The sequence below is a fragment of the Equus przewalskii genome, chromosome 19 (assembly GCF_037783145.1).
Source record: "Equus przewalskii isolate Varuska chromosome 19, EquPr2, whole genome shotgun sequence".
In the NCBI taxonomy this organism is placed as follows: Eukaryota; Metazoa; Chordata; class Mammalia; order Perissodactyla; family Equidae; genus Equus; species Equus przewalskii.
The window spans coordinates 44,295,041-44,310,669 of NC_091849.1; the positions used below are offsets into that span (position 1 = coordinate 44,295,041).

The window sequence follows — 15,629 nt, forward strand, 5'->3', positions numbered from 1 at the left end:
AACTACACCAATACTTCTCAAACCTCTCCACCAAAGTACTAAAATTTATCAAATGTTTTCAAAATGTCCAATCTTGTCTTTAAATTTCCTGTTAATTTTACCTTGATCTCATAATATATCCATGTTTGTAATTATATTTTAAAAATTACTTACTTACAAGAGACTAAAAACGATGCTTCAAAAACTTGGGCCATTTTAATCTTGTGGCTTTTGATTATCCCTGGCAGAAAGGTCATAAAACCACAGAAGTACAAAGTTTAAAAAGCATCAAAATAAATAAAAATGTTTTATAGAATTATATGAGGCAATGATATTAAACTGATGACTCTTTAAAACCAAAAGTCATAACAGGCTCTAAATTAGGTGGCCTCTGAAACAAAAGAAATCTTAAAATAATTAAAGATCCCAAATAAAAAGAAGGCGTCAAATACATACACACACACACACACACTAAAAAAATTAGAGAAATAAAAGTTCAACCATATGAAAATGCTATAATACCCACAAAGAGTAATACTATACAGTCACTAAAAATGATGTTATAGAGATTTTTTATATATTTAGAAGAGATAAATCATAATGCTAACTAAAAAAATTAAATAACAAAATCATGTACATGCGCACAATTACATATGTCTCAAATACATGTGAAAAGAACTGACTTAAAATTTTTATCTCTAGGAAAAAGAATCATGAGTGTTTTCATGTTCTCTATATTGTCCAACATTTTGCCATTTTTCTAAATTAGGATATAAACACGGCTTACAACAAAGCATAAAAATGGCAATTTTTGGTGCAAGTGGCCCTTTTGCCAATAAACAGGCACTGAAAGTGAAATAGATCCCCAACCATCTTTGCTTACACTAAAATTGTATGAAGAATAACATCTTTTAAATGTAAAAAGGGATAACCAAAAGCTTAATACCAAAAGCCTGCCCCACGATCTATCACAATTAAGTTTTATGATTCTCTTCCTATGCAAGTCTTACCAAAACTAAGAAAAGACCTATTATTTAAATCCAATTTCAGTTCAAACTCCACATCACAACACAAAAAGTAAAGGCATCTGTATGGTGCTTTGTAGTACGTCAAATATTTTGTCTGCCAAGTTATTTAATCCTCACAACAATCTTAGGATGAGAGCAAATTCAATTTTAAAGAGAAGTGTCCACACTTACTAGGTTGGTCATAAGAAAAAAAAATGCAACGGAAAATAAGTGTTGGCGAGGAATCCGATCCCTCATATATTGCTAGTGGAAATGTGAAATGATGCAGCCTCTTTGGAAAGCAACCGGCAATTCCTCAATAAGTTAAACACCAAATTACAATATAACCCAGTAATTCTATTCCTAGGTGTTGCCAGTGGCTGTTTTGGGGAGGGGGGGCAAGAAGAAGGGAGTAATAGGAAACAACAGCCTAATGAGTATGGGGTTGCCTTTGGCTTGAAAAAGTTCTGGAACTAGATAGGTGCACAACATTGTGAATGTACTTAATGCCACTGAACTATACACTTTAAAATAGTTAAAATGGTAAACTTCATATTATGTAACTTTATATTATGATCACAATTTTAAATGGGGGAGGGAATGTCTTAGGTCTAATTCCTGAGAAGCAAAATCTAAGATGAGAATTCTTTGCAAGTGATTGAGGGAGTGCTCTTATGTAAAAAATTCCAAAGTGAATAAAGCAACAAAGCTATGGGTGCAGCTTAAGTCCAGCCTCAACCTGATCCCAGGGTGTGAACTCTGGAGTCTAAATGGCACCAGGAAGTTGTCTTGTCTTGAGACACGGCCAAACCCTCACAGCCCATAAAAGTCAGTCACTGGCTACAGGTCATCCACCCATCTTCTGGGGAAGTGTGGAGCATGTCTCAAGCATCTCTGGTCAAGGCAGCTCCCAGCAATCATGTGGAGGTGGTTACAGCTGAGAGCTATCAGTCACCAAGTCTACAGGTGAGGGATAGGTAGATACCTCATCCAGGTAAAAAGAAACTGGGTGGACTACCAACAGCATCTACTTCAAAATTGAGTGACTTATCTAGGATCACACAGCAAGCATAACTAGAACTTGAAACTTACTCTCTTCACCTTGTAACTCATGCTCTTTTCCATTCCAACTGTACCTAATTTCAACCTATTAAAACATAATGATGGGGGCTGGCCCAGTGGTATACTGATTAAGTTCACACATTCTGCTTTGGCAGCCCAGGTTTCACAGGTTCAGGTACCAGGCATGGACCTACACACTGCTTGTCAAACCATGCTGTGGCAGTGTCCCATATACAAAATAGAGGAAGACTGGCACAGATGTTAGCTCAGGGCCAATCTTCTTCACTAAAAGAAACCAAAAATAAAACGAAAAAATACATAACGATGAATTCATTTTTTTGGTCTTTATGTTTTTCTTCTTGTTTTGGGTTTTGAGTTTTTGTTTCATTGGTTGGATGTTTTGTTTTGTTTTGCTGCATGGAGGGTGAGGAGATCGTCCCTTCGGCTCTGCATGAAATGGGCTTTGCCATCAGTTCTTGTCCCTAGCAAACTCCCAGTTCATATCACAACATCTGGCAGAAGTAATTGCTCTTAATAATTGTCTCCCTCAAAATGCTGTTCATAGCTATGATCCTGCATTATGTTTGCAAGGAAGTCTGCTTTTTAAATTATCGTGTACTTGATAGCAGAGATCAGTTGGGTTTACCCATCTTTATCTTACTGATATATGGCATCTACTAGAAAGTTGATAAAAGTTTGTTCAGTTAAACTGTACTTTGTTTTAATATAACTAAAAAGAAACCAAAAGTACAGATGATTTTTTAACTTTGTATTCTGAATACCCTTCATTCAAGTGGATTTGACTATATATTGTAGAAAGGCTGCTTAACTTTCTTGCTACATGGGAACTGACCACCCATACACCACAGGTCAGCATCAGTGACAGACTAGAGTCACTGACATGAACTGGGTGCTACGTAAATGGAAAAATAACATATACTTTTATCCATTTAAATGTATAAATACTAACATCTAATAATTACGTTTCACTTAGAATAGATCAAAAGACATTTAACACTGCTTTCTAAAGGGAAATGTTACAGATAAAAGTAACTTCTTTCTACCCACCCATCCAAATTAAAGAGCTCTAATTTTGAAAAACAATTAACATAGTGAGGAATTTTATTTTAAATAATTGAAAGGAAAGATAAGTTACCTAATTAATAATAATTATGCTGAAAAACAGACACATTTCAATGTAATTAAATCCAAAAAAACTAAACTTACAGTGAAGTTTTCTACCATTTTATCATTATGTTTGGCATTAATGATATCATGTACTATTGCATGTATTCCATTGCTCTAAAAGGCTAGTACCATTTTCCTAAAATTAAACAGATTATTAGCAGAAGCTATTTCAAAGCTATACCAGTAGACCTCAGAGTTTAAAAAAAAAAAAATTCCTAATAAGAAAGGCCAAGAAGGAAGAAGGTAATTGGGAATATGGGGCGAGGAAAGAAACAACATTCAAAATGAACAAAAAACACAAATAGATTAGAGTGGCTTCAAAGATTTTTTTTTTTCAGTTCTTTAGCATATCAACAAAGCCATTTTAATAGGTAAGAATGCCAAAAAGATCTTAGAAAGTGAACAAACAATGCCATCACACCTAGTTTTCTTATTTTTTTAAGGCAAACAATAATACAAAATTGTCACCAGTTTATATTTACCACTAAAACTCACTTGAGCCATAAAAGAATACAAACAGCAGAAGAAAAGAATGGGTTGAAATTTTTATTCCTGGAAAGTGTTGATTACACAAAGCCAATCAAAACGTGGAATGCAAAGGCAACACTGATGCCATCTCTATTAAATCCATGGCCTCATCTTCTTTAGACTCCAAACAACATGTTTCAACAGAAATTACCAGTGAGTGGGCTTTTTCTTCAAATCTTTGCATTTGCTTGTTTGTTTGCTTTTCAAGGAAAGTCCAAGAAATCTGGAAGCACTGTTTATCTTTAAGTATAAAGTCTGAAAAATAACTTGGCTAATGGTGGCTCACAGATATTTCCAGCCCTCAAATACTAGGCTACCTCCATTATTTGAAATAACAAATATCAGCTTTTAACTATAAATACAAACCAACAGCTTTCATAATACTGAAACATAACAATTCATTTTATCTTACCACCTGCATTTATAAAGAACTTTAAAAACCACAAAATATGATGTTTTCGTACTAGTTCCAATATAACTGTTATACTGTTTCCATGCACTATCTACCTCATTTCATGATTCAGTGCTATGAGAGAAAATGTATACAATGTCATGTTTTGAATTTCTTAAGTAACAAAAACCTTTTCACAAATACATTCACCTAAATTCAGTTAGATGAATCTGTTCTAACAATGCTTAACAAAATGTCCACTCTGTCAATTAGTTTTTCATAAATAGAAGTGCATGTCACATAAAACTATCAACTTCCATCAGCAGTTTTCAGAGTTCCCTTTCTTTCCACAATTTCAATTCATTCAGGCCCTCTTTCAACTAAAACATCATCCTGGTACCCTCTAATAATATATCCTCCACTTTGCTATCAGGCAGATCATTCTACACGTACATCATGCCACTTCCTTCCTTAAAAGTCCAGTAACAGTTCCCCTTAGTTTTGAACATAAAGTTCAACCTACTTAGTAGCTTAAAAAAATCAGAAAGGTCCTTCCTAATTAACCTCTATCTACCTTTCCTGACTCTTCTCCAGCCACTTCCCACCCAGCCTTTCCCCCAGCACGTTAAAACTGACTGCAATTCACAAAATGCTGCATGTTGTTTTGTGTGGTCTTAGACCATACCATTCCTTCTCTCTGGATTTCACTCCTCTTGCCTTTCCTATGTATACATGTTGCATCAACTCTTATCAGTTCTTCAAATTCAGCTAACTTTCACCAATTCTGAATAACTTTTGTCAAACCTCTCAGTGAGACTGAAATTACCCTTTCTACTACTACCTAATATCATGTTATACTTCTATGTAGTATTTAACACATAGAAGTATATTCATCGATTTATTTGCTTGCTCCAAATAGTTCCTTCAATATAAATTCATTTGACTTGTGAAAAATGCCTTATTCAACTCTGTAGTCCCAGCACTAACATAGAGCCTAATATATATCTAGTGTTTTGTAAATGCATACAGAATGAACAAATGAATGAATAATGTTCAACAGTTAAATTCTGCTTTAAGACATTGCTATATATAAAATTGTTGCAAAAAAAGATTCTGACTTCCCATTTCCAGTCTGACATGTAAAAAGGTTGGAAGGCGTGACTCCCTTCCTCAATACAAGAAAAAAGCTAAACAAACTGAAAATCAAGCACTCTTCTTAGATCCATCAGAGATCTGCAGTCACAGGGCAAACCAGTGTGGTAAACACTGGAGGAGACAAATGAATAGAAAGAATAACAGCTTACCAGAAGCAGAACCCATGGCTGGAATCTGGTAGGAATACTTAAAGAGTAATTCACTAAGTGCTGGAGACTGAGCTCAGACTAGCAAGAGAAATAGAAACTCAAGGCAGCCCAGTCTGGGGTCCGGGGGGAGGCACACATTCCTGTTTTTAACCTTTCAAAGCCCCATCAGGTTTTCATGGTGACTATCAGAGAAAAATAGCCTCCAGTAGGGGAAGAGAGAAAGTAACCATTTCCAAAAGTCCCCAGAGTACTCTGTTCTGCTGAACAAAAGCTACCTCTTAAGGGAAACTAGTTACCAGAGTCTAACCAAGCTGCATTACACCTAAGACTAACTGCCCTGGAGAAAAGGAAGCAATGAACTCTAGCACACATTAGTCTTTGGCATCGGAGAAGGGAAATACCCAACTCTAGCCTCCTCTGGCCTTCCATATGGGGAAAGAGAAACACTCAACCTCTGCCCTTCTAGCCTTCCTATCTAACCCAATGTGAGTGGAGAGGAGAAGAAAAGAAGCACTTACGAAGGTCAGAGTCAGGGACAAAGGCTCATTAAAAGAATAAAAACTAATCATAGGATTATAGAACACTTCCACTTCTCCTACTCATACTGCCACAACAATCAGCTTCTTGTATAATAACCCACAAGCCTCATACTCTACTTAGGAAGGAGTTTCAAGGAAAACACAAAGACAACAGGAGAAGCAAAACAAGGACACTAGAAGTAAATTTAGTCTCTGACACAATGGCTAGAGCAACAGTAAACACAACCTACCTCCTACTTAGATAAAAATAAAAACCTCAGACTGAAGGGCTCTCTACCTCAGTTTCATTTACCAGATACATCACACCTGATTTTCAACAAAAAATTAAAAGGCATGCTAAATAGGCAAAACACCAATCTGAAGAGATAAAGTAACCATCAGAACCATACTCAGAGATTTTGAAATTATTAGACTGGAATATAATAACTATGACTAGTAAGCAAAGGGATCTAATGGAACAAGTGGACTTGTGAGAATGAGTAATGTAAGCAAAGAGATAGAAACACTAAGAAAAATCAAAAGGAAATGCTTAAATAAAAATCAAACCACTGTAAAAGAAATGAAGAATGCTTTTAATGGGCTTATTAGTAGATTGAACATGGTAGATGAAAGATATGTCAACAAACTTCCAAAACTGAAAGGTAAAAACAAAAATGAATGAAAAAGACAGAAACAAATATTCAAGAACTGTTGGAAAATTACCCAAAAAGTGACATACATGTAATGGTATTACCAAAAGAAGAAGGAGGAAAAGGAAAAAAGAAATATTTGAAGTCATAATGGCTGGGAATTTTCAGAAATTAACGACAGACACCAAACCACAATCCAGGAAGCTGAGAGAACAAGAAAAAGGATAAATACCAAAATATCAACACCTAGGTATATCATATTCAAACTGTAGAAAATCAAATACAAATAGAAAATCCTGAAAAAAGCCAGAAAAAGAAAAAAAAAATATACCTTACTTATAGAGGTCAAGGATAAGAACTCAAACAAGAAGAGAGATGAACGAAATAATTAAAGTGTTGAAAGTAAAAAAACACCAACTTAGAATTGTGTCCAGCAAAATTATTTTTCAAAAGTGAATGAGAAATAAAGACCTTCTCACACAAAAAATACACCTGAGGGAATTCATTACCAGTAAACCTGCCCGGTAAAAAATGTTAAAAGAAATTCTTAAAGACAAGAAAATGATATGGGAGAAACACAGACTTATATAAAGAAAGGAAGAGCATTAGACAAGGAATAAAGGTACAAGAATCTTTTTACTTAATTTATTCTTAACTGATCTAACAGAAACAGTTTGTTCAAAATAATAATCACAATGATGTGTTCAGTGATTATAGCTTATAGATAAGTGAAATGAATGATAGCAATGCTATAAAAGAAGGAGCACATTTTTATAGGGCACTTGGCACTACCCATGAAGCCAATATTTCAAAGTGGACTTGGATTAGTTTTAAGAGCATATTCTGAACTACAGAATAACCACCAAAAAAGTTTTTATAAAAAGAAAGAAAGAGAAGTATAATTGATATGTTAAGAGAGGAAAGGAAATGAAAGTATATAATATGCTCAATGAACATCGGGAGAGGCATAAAAAGAGAGGAAAAAAAAGAACAAGGGTAATGATAGACAACAATTACAAATACGGCAGATATTAATCCAATTGTATCAGTAAACATATGGGTCAAAGAAAAAGTCCCAAGAGAAGTTTAAAAATATTTCAAAATAAATGAAAAGGAAAATACAAGCCATCAAAATTTGTGGATGTAGAAAAAGAGTGCTTAGAGAGAAATTTACAGCATAATCTGAAAATATTAGAAAAAAATAAAGATTTAAAATTAATAATCTAAGCTTCTACCTTAGGAAAATAGGAAGAGGACAAATTAAACCCAAAGTAGGCAGAAGAAATAATAAAACTTAGAGCCGAAATCAAAGAAATTGAAAACAAGAAGTCAACAGAAAAAAACTGATGAACCCAAAAGCTGGTTCTTTGAAAAAAGTAATATTTACAAACCTCTAGCCAGGTTAAGAAAAAAAGATGACACAAATCACTAAAATGAGAAATGAGAGAGAGGATATCATTACTTATCACATGGACATTTAAAGGATAATAAAGGAATACTAAGAATAACTCTATGCCAACAAATTTGGTAACTTAGATCAATTGAACCAATTCCTTGAAAGACACGAGCTACTAAAACTCACACAAGGAGAAATAGATAATCTGAATAGGCCTAAACATATTTTTACAATAGAATAATTAATAATCTTCCAAAACAGAAAGCACCAGGCCATGATGGTTTCATAGGTAAATTCTAAAACATTTAAGGAAGAAATTCTCTACAATTCTCTATGATCCGGAGAGAACACTTCCTCACTCATTCTATACGAAGCCAACATTACCCAAAGCAGATAAAGACATAAGTAAGGAAAAACACAAAACAGTATCTTCATGAACACAGATGAAAAAAACCTTCCACAAAATATTAGCAAATCAAATTCAATAATATCTAAAAAGAATTATATACAACCAAGTGGGATTTATTCCAGGTATGCAAGGCTGGTTCAACATTTGAAAATCAACTGATATAATTTATCACATCAACAGACTAAAGAAGAAAGACTATATGCTCCTATCAATAGATAAAGAAAAAGCATTTGACAAAATCCAACACTCATTCATGATAAAAATTCTCAGCAAACTAGAAATAGAGGGGAACTTCCTCAACTTGATAAAGAACATTTGCAAAAAAACTACAGCTCACGTCACACTTAATGGTGAGAAACTAGATGTTTTCCTCCTAAGATCAGTAAAAAGGCAGGGATATTCCCTTTCGTCACTCCTATTCAACACCATATGGAAGTTCTGGTTAATGCAATAAGCCAAGGAAAGAAAATAAAAGGTATAAAGACTGGAAAAGAAGAAATAAAACTGTCTTTGTTCACAGATGACATGATTGTCTATAGAGAAAATCACAAAGAATCAACAAAAAACTCCTGGAAATAACTGGTGGTTAATAAAGGTTGTAGGATATAAGGTTAATAGACAAAAGTCAATTATTTTCCTATATTGCAGTAATCAATCATTGGACTTTGAAAATTTTTTAAAAAGTAACCATTTACATTGGCACAAAACAATAAATACTTAAGTATTAATCTAACAAAATATGTAGAAGATCTATATGAGGTAAGCTACAAAACTCTGATGAAAGAAACCAAAGAAGATCTAGATAAATGGAAAGATATTCTGTGTTCACTGACGAAAGACTCAATATTGTTAAGATGCCAGTTTTTTCCAACTGGATCTACAGATTCAATGCAATCCCAATGAAAATCGAAGCATGTTACTTTGTGAATATCAACAAAGATATATTATATTACTATAACATATTAAAGCTACAATAATCAAGAGAGTGTGGTACTATCAAAAGAATAGACATCTAAATTAATGGAACAGAATAGAGCACCCAGAAACAGACCCACACATACAGTCAACTGATCTTTGTCAAAGGAGCAAAGCAATCCAGTGAACAGTCTTTTCACCAAATGGTACTGGAATAACTGAACATTCAAATATAAAAGAAATGAATCTAGACAGTGGCCTTACATCTTTCACAAAATTAAACTCAAAATGAATCATGGACCTAAACGTAAAATTCAAAACTATGAAATTCCCAGAAGAGACCACAGGAGGAAATCTAGATGACCTTGGATGATTCATGAGAGAAAAAATTGATAATTTGGACTTCATTAAAATAGAAAACATGCTGGGCAAAATACTGTTAGAGAACGAAAATACAAGCCACAGATTGGGAGAAAATATTTGCAAAACATATATCTGGTTTGGCGGCTCCTTAAAGCTAAACAGAATTACTACATGACCCAGCAATTCCATTCCTAGGTATACACTCAAAAGAATTGAAAACAGGGACTCAAACAGATATTTGTACACCAATGTTCAACTGCAGCCTTATTCACAAAAGCCAAAAGGTAAAAACAACCCAAGTGTCCCTCAACAAATGAATCTATAAATAAAACGTGGTATGTACAAAGACCTCTTAAAACTGAACAAAAATAAAAGTTTAATTAAAAGTAGGGCAAAAGATCTGAACAGACACATGTGAAAAGATGCTCAACATCATTTGTCATTGAGGAATTGAAATTAAAACAACAGCCAGGTACCAGTACACACCTATCAGAATGGCTAACATCCAAACCACTGAGAATAGCAAATGCTGACAACAGTGTGGAGCAACAGGAGCTTGCATTTATTACTGATGTGAATGCAAAATGATACCACCACTTTGGACAACAGTTTGGCAGTTTCTCACCAAGTTAAATGTAGTCTTACCAAACAACCTAGCAAGTGTGCCCGTAGGTATTTACCCAAATGAGTTGAAAACTTATGTCCACACAAAAACCTGCACTCATATTTATAGCAGCTTTATTCATAACTGTCAGAAACTGGAAGCAACCAAGACATCCTTTAAAAGGTGAATGGATAAAGAAACTGTGGTACATCCATACAATGAAATATTATTCAGCAGTAAAAAGAAATCAGCTATTAAGCCACAAAAAAGGCATGGAGGAACCTTAAGTGAATACCGCTAAGTGAAAGAATCCAGTCTGAAAAGGCTACATTTTGTATGATTCCAACTATACGACATTCTGAAAAGGACAATGCGCCACATAACATTTTAGTCAAAAATGGACCACACATACAACTATGGTCCCATAAGTTTAGTACCACTAGCATAGGTATATAGTAGGCTCTACCATCTAGATTTGTTTAAGTACACTCTATCATTTTCATACAACGGCACAATCGCCTAAGGAGACATTTCCCAGAATGTAACCCCATTGTTAACTGATGCCCGACTATACTACACAGAGAGTAAAAAGACCAGTGTTACAATGGTTAAGATACTAAATTTTATGTTCTGTGTATTTAACCAAAATTTAATGGGGACTTTTAGAAAAAACTATTCCGTATGATACTATAACAGTGGATACATAACACCATGCATTTGATAAAACCTACCGAACTGCACAACATAAAGAATGATCTCTTAATGTAAACCATTAACTTTAGTTAACAATAATGTATCAATATTGGGTCATCAATTCTAACAAATGTAGGGCACCAATGCAAGATGTTAGTAATAGGTGAAACTGAGAGCTGGGGAGGTGGGTATATGGGAACTCTCTGTACTTTCTGCTCAATTTTTCTGTAAAATTAAAACTGCTCTAAAAAAATAAAGCCTATTAATTTTTAAAAAACACTTCTTTTGGACATTTTCCGTATTAAACTTTATGAAGATTTCAACCAGTAAATAACTACACAGCAATGCTGCCGTGTACATCGATTATACTGAATAAACTGTAAGTTCTTTCAGAAATATGTAATCTTTAGGTTAAAAATGGATTGGATAGCTAAAAAGGACAAGAGTCCCAGAGATTTAAAATAGTACAAAGAGATAGCAAAATATAATAAATAAATTTGTATTTAACCATTAATTTTTAGGCCAAGTTTTATTCCTCAAAGGTTAATTTCCCTATTAAATGAACATTATAACTTTAAATGCCAAAACGCTTTTTGTTAATTTTGGACAAAAATCTCCCCTACACAAATATTAAATATTTCCTTATTTTTTTTTATCAAGGTCCTATTGGCTTATAGTATTGTATACATTTCAGGTGTACATTATTCCATTTCAGTTCCCATATAGACTGCATTGTGTCCACCACCAATGGTCTAGTTTTATCCGTCACCATACACGCGTGCCCCTTTACCCCTCCTCTCCTCTGTAACCACTAATCTGTTCTCCTTATCTACTTACCTTTTTAAACAAAGTATGTTTAATAAAATGTTCCTCCTGTCAACTTTCATTCAACTGATAAACACGGTATGTTTTAAAATCTATTAAGGCAGATAGGGCAGTCTGAACCTACATTAAATGACATGGATGATGCTTTTTGAGTTTCTGTATATTAGTATTTTTGCGTGTTTCCTTCCCAGACAGGCTATTCTTCTTATTACTTACAATGATTTAAGTGTCTGTTTTATAATTAAATATTGGAGAAGGGGGAGAGGTGTAAAAACAATCATGTTGGAACTTTATCATAAATGAGGGCAAACAGGCAATGACAGGAGGTTGCAGGGAAGGAAGATAGGAGGACTGCTCTTTTGTGACAAAATTACATGAGATTTATATAATAAGAATTTTTCAACTGTCTGATCTTTAGCTATGTGTAATAACTGGAATTACTTAAAATGATCATGGATAAAATAAGGTGTTCAACAATATGAACTGTAAATTTTTGCTTAAAGCCATCTCATTTACGTATAGCTCATATACTTAAAACTTTAAGTATTAATACACTAAAAGTCTCAAATTCAGATCAGAATATGGGTTCATTTGCCCTTTAGCAATAAAAAAACTGGTTATTTTTCCTGCTCAGTTGTTGCAATAATCATCATCATCATCACCCAATAAATAATAGTCACAGTCTATCTAATGTAGGTGAATCCTCAGGAAACTATTCTACTGTGATATTATGTCCAATGGAGGGTGTAATGAATGTTCTGGAGATTATGTAATACCAAAAACAATTAATTCCTTTTTCTACTCAGACTTAAACTCAAATATAAATGAAAAAGAGGGAAAAAAGCTCATCACAATCACTAAGAAGACTTCTGTCAAATATTTTATGCTTGGGCATTAAACTCAGTGAATTCTGAAAAAGAAAACATTTGTGTGGATAAAAGGCATAGGTATCTTAGCATCTTTCTTCTTAATAATAATGAACAACTTGATAAATACTGAGATTTATGATAATTTGGTGATAGACTATAATCAAGATTATTTATTTGTATTCCAATCTTATCCCTAAAAAGATTTTAGGGTAGCTTATAAAATATTTACAATAAATAATAACTAAATGATTGAGATGAAACTGCACTACTCAATTCGACAGTTATAAGTACCACAGATGTAATCTTTCACATAACAATAAATTAAAAAGAAAAAACTCTCAAGTTTTGTAAGTACATTAAGAAAGAATTCCATTACGATATGTAAATTAAAAATTTGATCATTATTTCAAACTATTCTTGCCTGTTCTACAAAAGAGGATATCCATTGGGCCAAAAATTTCTATGTATAAATTATGGTAGCAGGAATGGGAAAACTATAGCAGGCCAGCTTCCCGTTTATGTAAATAAAGTTTTACTGGAACTCAGCCATGCCCATTCATTTACTTATTGTCTGCTTTCAGATTACAATGGCAGAGACGAGTAGTGGACAGAGACCTTATGGCTCACAAAGCCAAAAATATTTACTATCTGGCCCTCTGCAGAAAAAATGTATGGCCCTCTGGTAGGGTATCAACTAGTACAACACAATTCAGAATTAATCATTTGTTATATAGAGATATAGGCTTCTGCTCATTAGAATACTTCTTGAAAGAGTACAACTTAATAGTATAAACAATTTAGTAGCAGTAACACAAGTCAGTAGTATTTATTTAATGTGTATGAACTTTTTAAGGTACTTTTAAATATTTTAGAAGCAGTCAGTCAAGAAAAAACAAATGACACTAATAACAGATGCTTGTTTTGATCCTCTAAAAATCTCTAGCTTATTGGTCTAAACTTGAGTTACTATAATAGAAACACAAAATTTTTAAAGTTGGTATTTTCAAAAATATTTTACCATTTTCAACTTGCCATGCATAAGTTTGTGAAAATTAGCTGTGTTGTACTGTGACTAGAATTTAAACATAAAAAATAAAACTAAACTAAAATCTAAAATTGCTATGTATAGCCCAATATATTCACTTATTTTTTAAAACTGATTATTTTATACAAATAGATGAATTTTCCCCAACTATCTACTTGATTTCAATTTGAAATCAAATCCCTATACATCTTTTCTATAAAATGCTTCACCTTTCAGAATTCACTGTTTTAGATGAAAAATATTAAAATGAATGCCTGTATACCTTTTGCCTGGATTCACCCATTGTTAACATTTTGCCACATATGTAATTTGTTTAAGTACGGTAGTGACCTCATGAAAATAATTCCTCATGCACCTCTTTTAAGAATAAGGATATTTTCCTATATATGTGCAATAGCATTATCACACTTAACTTATTCCAGAGTATCGATATCCAGTTCATATTCGAGTTTCCTCAAATATCCTAAAAATGATTTATGGAGCTTTTTAAAAAAAATAGTATCCAATCAAGGTTCACATACATGACCAATTTCTAAGAGGGAAGTGCCAAATTTTTCTTTAAATAATCTTTTTGTTTCTCCTATGTTCCCTCGTCTTTTCATAAACTTGTTCTCTGGAAAAGCTGTAGAAAAACAATGTCCCCAAGTACTTTTCTGCCAGAACCATTCAGCAATGGAAGGGTACTGTGATAATAGAGGGGAGGAAACTGAATTTCCGATTACCTCGGTAGAGTCTGCTCTCCCTATGAAAATATCTAGAATGAAACTGTAATCTTATCTTAGCTGGTTATAACGTTTCACAAATAAATACCCAACAAACATTCGTTGATCATTAAGTGAAAAGTCTTGTGACTAACTACCAGCCAGGGCTCAAGAAGTTGGGCTTTAATATTGTTATCACTCCTAACTTAGAAATCATGAATAATTACTCAAATGTATCATTTTATAAAAAGAAACAACGTATTATAGAAGTTGTGCACTTTACTGGTCATTAAAAAAACAGTTTTAGAAGACTAAACATACATTTTTTAAACGTTTATTCAATTTCGTAGTTCACTAAGTTGAATAAGTTTTAATCATCCCATAAAAAGACTGGAGAGCCTGCATATCGTGCTCCTGTAGTAAGAAATTAACTTCTTTGGCAATTTGTTTCAATGCTTTCAAACTTTTACTAAAGTGTAAAATTTACATTTTGAACAATGCTTTATTATATCAATATTATAAAAATATGTACAAGAACCACAAATTTTTCTTACTACTAAAGTAAGTAAAGTATATGAATATTTTAACATTCTCTCCTAATTTATTTAATTTTAATGTCAAATTGGAGCAATTTTTGACTACTAAACTAAGAAATTGAGATTTCCAATGGGAATACTGTCAAATTTATAACAACAAAAAGATCAGTATTCTAGTGATTCATTTTCAATATCTTTTCTATATTGTTAATTATGGCTGCACTCAGTATTTTCCAGTGTAAGTTACACACAAGGCTTACCAATTACAGCCCTAAATCTGCACTCGCCTTTACTGAAACCAATGAAACATCTATACACAGCAATGAAACTGGCATGCAAATAAAAGAACTGTCAAGACATGTATCCCTAAAAATAAGCCTACAATAACTATTTTAAAGGCTGTGTGTGGTCTCACCCATATATTTTGGCAAGATGCACTTTCTCCAACCACAGCTAGATTCATCCAAAAGCAGTGGCACTGGAGAGCCTCTGTCTCACCTGTCAAAGCTGAAGAACGTTGTTCCAAAGACCACCACGAGTCCATGGAGAAAAGCCACAGTGCTACAGCTGTTATTGATAAGCGGTCTCTAAAGGAGAATACTTCAAACAATTAAGCAAATCATCCTTAATAGCAATATAGACAGAA

General features: G+C 33.4%; 1 protein-coding gene across 16 annotated transcripts in view; it reads right to left on the reverse strand.

Moving 5' to 3' along the window:
- The window catches only part of SUPT3H (SPT3 homolog, SAGA and STAGA complex component), a 465,747-nt gene that overhangs the window by 392,825 nt on the left and 57,293 nt on the right, over positions 1-15,629 (reverse strand). The window contains exon 2 of one of the 16 annotated variants that reach the window (XM_070586135.1): positions 15,482-15,570. The exons of the other annotated variants lie outside the window; for them this stretch is intronic. The gene's annotated coding sequence lies outside the window, so the exon portion shown is untranslated. The remainder of the gene's footprint in view (positions 1-15,481; positions 15,571-15,629) is intronic. 16 annotated transcript variants of the gene reach the window in all.